The sequence below is a fragment of the Salvelinus alpinus genome, chromosome 1 (assembly GCF_045679555.1).
Source record: "Salvelinus alpinus chromosome 1, SLU_Salpinus.1, whole genome shotgun sequence".
NCBI lineage: Eukaryota > Metazoa > Chordata > Actinopteri > Salmoniformes > Salmonidae > Salvelinus > Salvelinus alpinus.
The window spans coordinates 99768483-99775457 of NC_092086.1; the positions used below are offsets into that span (position 1 = coordinate 99768483).

A 6975-nucleotide genomic window follows, 5' to 3' on the forward strand; every position below is an offset into this window, starting at 1 on the left:
AAGGAGAGCCCGCAGGTTTTGGTAGTGGGCCGTGTCAGTGGCACTGTATTATCCTCAAAGCGGGCAAAAAAGGTATTTAGCCTGTCTGGGAGCAAGACATCCTGATCCGCGACGGGGCTGCTTTTCTTTTTGTAATCCGTGATAGACTGTAGACCCTGCCACATACCCCTTGTGTCTGAGCTGTTGAATTGCGATTCAATTTTGTCTCTGTACTGGGACTTAGCCTGTTTGATAGCCTTGCGGAGAGAATAGCTACACTGTGTGTATTCGGTCATGTTTCCGGTCACCTTGCCCTGGTTAAAAGCAGTGGTTCGCGCTTTCAGTTTCACGCGAATGCTGCCGTTAATCCACGGTTTCTGGTTTGGGAATGTTTTAATCGTTGCTCTGGGTACGACATCGTCAATGCACTTCCTAATGAACTCGCTCACCGAATCTGCATATTCATCATTGTTGTTGTTGGACGCCGTGCGGAACATATTCCAATCCGCGTGATCAAAGCAGTCTTGAAGCGTGGATTCAGATTGGTCGGAATGTTCACTCTGATACAATGTCTGTGAATGTTGGGTCACCTTCACTTGTCATACGTTTGACCTCTATCCTCTTCCATCCCCAGGTCCACACCAAGTTCCACTGTCGCCAGGCCCACGCCGCAGGAATAGACACTTCCTGTTTCACCTTCTCCTACGACGGTACAACACTGGCATCTCGAGGAGGTGAGATCTATCAGCCTGCCTCACTGCCTATGCTTTCCTGATTCATTCCTACTACAGTACACCACCAATCTAACATGAACATCAGCATTGCTTGACTGTGCATTCAACAGCACTGTACTGTAGCTCTTTGCCTGTGTGTATATACATTGGAGCGAGTCCCTCTTCTCCAGCCTTGACTCAGCGCTTTCAGGGAAGCTGTAATGTCTGAACACGCATCCTACATTCTCTGTTGTTTCAGCGGGGAAAGAGCTAATCTTTTTCCCCAAGTGCAAATAAAGACGGCCAGTCTGTCACCATCAGCAAAGCTGTCCAGCACACATTCTATACACAGAAGCAGAGGGGTTCCCCTGGAGTCTTAATGAGTGTTCTGTTGTAGCCGTATGTCCCTCTAAGCTGGACCGTCTGCTTGGCCCGCCATGCCTCAGACTTCTATATGCCTGTGTGGACTCTCTCATCGTGGTGCCAGTGTTCTTAAACCATTCTAGTTCCAGGAAGGTCACTGTTGAGTTAAGAACACTGTACCAGAATTATCAGGCCATGTGACCTATAGTATGTAACACAGGAGAGAGTTGTACTTCAGACCACCATGAAATAATTACAATAACTCTTGAATAACTCCCCTGTTTACATTGTTTTCTCTGCCAGGTGATGACACTCTGAAGATCTGGGACATCCCTAATTTCAAGAAGCCTCTTCCAGCTTAGACAATGGTTCCGGCGCCGACAGAGATGGCCGCCTCGCTTCGCGTTCCTAGGAAACTATGCAATATTTTGTTTTTTTGTGTTATTTCTTACATTATTACCCCAGGAAATATTAGGTTTTATTACATACAGTCGGGAGGAACTATTGGAAATAAGAACAATGTCAACTCACCAACATTACGACCAGGAATACGACTTTCCCAAAGCGGATCCTCTGTTTGGTCCACCACCCAGGACAATGGATCGGATCCCAGCCGGCGACCCAAAACAACAGCGCCGCAAAAGGGGCAGACGGAGTGGTCTTCTGGTCAGGCTCCGAAGATGGGCACATCGCGCACCGCTCCCGAGTATACTACTTGCCAATGTCCAGTCTCTTGACAACAAGGTAGACGAAATCCGAGCAAGGGTTGCCTTCCAGAGGGACATCAGAGATTGTAACGTTCTTTGTTTCACGGAAACATGGCTCACTCGGGATACGTCATCAGAGTCGGTACAGCCACCCGGCTTCTTCACGCATCGCGCAGACAGAAACAAACATCTCTCTGGTAAGAAGAAGGGCGGGGTGTATGCCTTATGATTAAAGAGACGTGGTGTGATCATAACAACATACAGGAACTCAAGTCCTTTTGTTTACCTGACCTAGAATTCCTTACAAGAAAATGCCGACCACATTATCTACCAAGAGAATTCTCCTCGATCATAATGACAGTCGTGTATATCCCCCCTAAGCAGACACCTCGACGGCCCTGAAATAACTACATTTGACTCTATGTAAACTGGAAACCACATATCCTGAGGCTGCATTTATTGTAGCTGGGGATTTTAACAAGGCTAATCTGAAAACAAGGCTCCCTAAATTTTATCAGCATATCGAATGCGCGACCCGGGCTGGCAAAACCTGCCCTTCTTTTTGGAAAATCTGACCACGACTCCATTTTGTTGCTCCCAGCATACAGACAGAAACTAAAACAGGAAGCGCCCGTGTTCAGGTCTGTTCAACGCTGGTACGAACAGTTGGATTCCACGCTTCAAGATTGCTTCGATCACGTGAACTGGGATATGTTCTGCATAGCGTCGGACAATAACATTGATGAATACGCTGATTCGGTGAGCGAGTTTAGTAGCAAGTGCATCGGTGATGTTGTACCCACAGCGTCTATTAAAACATTTCCCAACCAGAAACCGTAGATTGATGTCAGCATTCGCGCAAAACTGAAAGCGCGAACCACTGCTTTTAATCAGGGCAAGGTGACCGGAAACATGACCGAATACAAACAGTGTAGCTATTCCCTCCGCAAGACAATCAAACAAGCTAAGCGTCAGTATAGAGACAAAGTAGAGTCGCAATTCAACGGCTCAGACATAAGAGGTATGTGGCAGGGTCTACAGTCAATCACGGACTACAAAGGAAAACCAGCCCAGTCGCGGACCACAATGTCTTGCTCCCAGACAAACTAAACAACTTCTTTGCTCGCTTTGAGGACAACACAGTGCCACTGACACGGCCCGCTACCAAAACCTGTGGGCTCTCCTTCACTGCAGCCAACGTGAGTAAAACATTTAAACGTGTTAACCCTCGCAAGGCTGCCGGCCCAGATGGCATCCCCAGCCGTGTCCTCAGAGCATGCGCAGACCAGCTGGCTGGTGTGTTTATGGACATATTCAATCAATCCTTATCCCAGTCTGCTGTCCCCACATGCTTCAAGAGGACCACCATTGTTCCTGTTCCCAAGAAAGCACCCCGTAGCACTCACTTCCGTCATCATGAAGTGCTTTGAGAGACTAGTCAAGGACCATATCACCTCCACCCTACCTGACACCCTAGACCCATTCCAATTTGCTTACCGCCCTAATAGGTCCACAGACGACGCAATCGCAATCACACTGCACACTGTCCTAACATATCTGGACAAGAGGAATACCTATGTAAGAATGGTGTTCATCGACTACAGCTCAGCATTTAACACCATAGTACCCTCCAAACTCGTCATTAAGCTCGAGACCCTGGGTCTCGACCCCGCCCTGTGCAACTCGGTCCTGGACGTCCTGACGGGCCGCGCCCAGGTGGTGAGGGTAGGTAACAACATCTCCACCCCGCTGATGCTCAACACTGGGGCCCCACAAGGGTGCGTTCTCAGCCCTCTCCTGTACTCCCTGTTTACCCACGACTGCGTGGCCATGCACGCCTGCAGACGACACTACAGTGGTAGGCTTGATTACCAACAACGACAAGACGGCCTACAGGGAGGAGGTGAGGGCCCTCGGAGTGTGGTGTCAGGAAAATAACCTCACACTCAATGTCAACAAAACAAAGGAGATGATCGTGGACTTCAGGAAACATCAGAGGGAGAAGCCCCCTATCCACATCGACGGGATAGTAGTGGAGAAGGTGTACAGTTTTAAGTTCCTCGGCGTACACATCACGGACAAACTGAAATGGTACACCCACACAGACAGCATGGTGAAGAAGGCGCAGCAGTGCCTCTTCAACCTCAGGAGGCTGAAGAAATTTGGCTTGTCACCAAAAACACAAACTTTTACAGATGCACAATCGAGAGCATCCTGTCGGGCTGCATCACCGCCTGGTACGGCAACTGCTCCGCCCATAACCGTAAGGCTCTCCAGAGGGTAGTGAGGTAGGCACAACGCATCACCGAGGGCAAACTACCTGCCCTCCAGGAAACCTACACCACCCGATGTCACAGGAAGGCCAAAAAGATCATCAAGGACAACAACCACCCGAGCCACTGCCTGTTCATCCCGCAATCATCCAGAAGGCGAGGTCAGTACAGGTGCATCAAAGCGGGGACCGAGAGACTGAAAAACAGCTTCTATCTCAAGGCCATCAGACTGTTAAACAGCCATCACTAACATTGAGTGGCTGCTGCCAACATACTGACTCATCTCTAGCCACTTTAATAATGAAACATTTATGTAATAAATATATCACTAGCCACTTTAAACAATGCCACTTTATATAATGTTTACATACCCTACATTACTCATCTCATATGTATATACTGTACTCTATACCATCTACTGCATCTTGCCTTTGCCGTTCGGCCATCGCTCATTCATATATTTTTATGTACATATTCTTATTCATTCCTTTACACTTGTGTGTATTAGGTAGTTGTTGTGAAATTGTTAGGTTAGATTACTTGTTAGATATTACTGCATGGTCAGAACTAGAAGCACAAGCATTTCGCTACACTCCCATTAACATCTGCTAACCATGTGTATGTGACAAATAAAATTTGATTTTGATTTTGAATGTGGCTACAGGGCTTTCCACCTTCTTCCCCATGTGAGTACTACTGTCATTATTCCCTTGACATTAATCACTGGTGATTTTAACACCCTTTATGGGATTTCTTGTGATTACTTCAACGTAACTGGTTGGCACACTACCTACATGTGCAGGGTACAGTTACTGAAGACAACTGTATGACATTAAGTTTTGTACAAACGTGCTTGTCAAGTATTAGCTGGCTGAACTGTGGTGTGTGACTGTGTGATGCCCCCCCACAGGACAGACTGTTCTTTCAGCCCTGATGACAAGCTGCTGGTGACGGGGACGTCGGTGAAAAAGGACGAGGGCAATAGGAAGCTGGTGTTCTTCGACAGAGCCTCTTTCCAGAAGGTGTATGAGATAGATGTCACCAACGTGGTGAGTAACATCCTTTAACTCTGACTGCAAGCAACACTAATAATAACTGACCAGAATGGCTACATCATATCCTAAAGTTTCATTTAAATGTATTGGTTCACAACCATAAACAACCATGGACATAGATAATCCAACATTATTTGGTTGAAGGGACAACATTAATTTGTGTACATTGCAACAGATGCAGTGTTGAGGATTTACCTAGAAAGATCCTAGAATTGAATTTCCTCTCAGGATTTGTGGTTTGTCCTTGTGTTCCATCCTAAAACTCTCCTACATCAGTCTAAGCTCTCATTTGGGCAGGAAAGAAGTCTTGTCTGTTTAGATTAAGAGGTTTACGGTAGTTTCTTTAATCTCCCATTTAACCAGAGCTGAATTATCCCCAGCAGGGATTAGAGCTACAGTACAGACAGTACTGTGACTATACAGGCAGGAGAGGAGAGTTGGCCTGGGGAATACTGGATGCTGCTAAACTCAATTAGTAAGGTCTGATACAGTAGATACTGCTGTACTCAATTAATAAGGTCTGATACTGTAGATACTGCTGTACTCAATTAGTAAGGTCTGATACAGTAGATACTGCTGTACTCAATTAATAAGGTCTGATACTGTAGATACTGCTGTACTCAATAAGGTCTGATACTGTAGATACTGCTGTACTCAATTAGTAAGGTCTGATACAGTAGATACTGCTGTACTCAATTAGTAAGGTCTGATACAGTAGATACTGCTGTACTCAATAAGGTCTGATACTGTAGATACTGCTGTACTCAATTAGTAAGGTCTGATACAGTAGATACTGCTGTACTCAATTAGTAAGGTCTGATACAGTAGATACTGCTGTACTCAATAAGGTCTGATACTGTAGATACTGCTGTACTCAATTAATAAGGTCTGACACAGTAGATACTGCTGTACTCAATTCATAAGGTCTGATACAGTAGATACTGCTGTACTCAATTAATAAGGTCTGATACAGTAGATACTGCTGTACTCAATTAATAAGGTCTGATACAGTAGATACTGCTGTACTCAATAAGGTCTGATACTGTAGATACTGCTGTACTCAATTAATAAGGTCTGATACAGTAGATACTGCTGTACTCAATTAATAAGGTCTGATACAGTAGATACTGCTGTACTCAATTAATAAGGTCTGATACAGTAGATACTGCTGTACTCAATTAGTAAGGTCTGATACAGTAGATACTGCTGTACTCAATTAGTAAGGTCTGATACAGTAGATACTGCTGTACTCAATTAATAAGGTCTGATACTGTAGATACTGCTGTACTCAATTAATAATGTCTGATACAGTAGATACTGCTGTACTCAATTAATAAGGTCTGATACTGTAGATACTGCTGTACTCAATTAATACGGTCTGATACAGTAGATACTGCTGTACTCAATTAATAAGGTCTGATACAGTAGATACTGCTGTACTCAATTAATAAGGTCTGATACAGTAGATACTGCTGTACTCAATTAATAAGGTCTGATACAGTAGATACTGCTGTACTCAATTAGTAAGGTCTGATACAGTAGATACTGCTGTACTCAATTAATAAGGTCTGATACAGTAGATACTGCTGTACTCAATAAGGTCTGATACTGTAGATACTGCTGCACTCAATTAGTAAGGTCTGATACAGTAGATACTGCTGTACTCAATTAAGTAGGGCCGGTACTGTAGATACTGCTGTACTCAATTAATAAGGTTTGATACAGTAGATACTGCTGTACTCAATTAATAAGGTCTGATACAGTAGATACTGCTGTACTCAATTAGTAAGGTCTGATACAGTAGATACTGCTGTACTCAATTAATAAGGTCTGATACTGTAGATACTGCTGTACTCAATTAATAAGGTCGGATACTGTAGATACT

General features: G+C 44.7%; 1 pseudogene; it reads left to right on the top strand.

Moving 5' to 3' along the window:
* The window catches only part of LOC139567519 (WD repeat-containing protein 70-like), a 60647-nt pseudogene extending 55545 nt beyond the window's left edge, over positions 1 to 5102 (top strand).
* The last annotated feature ends 1873 nt before the right edge of the window (positions 5103 to 6975 follow it).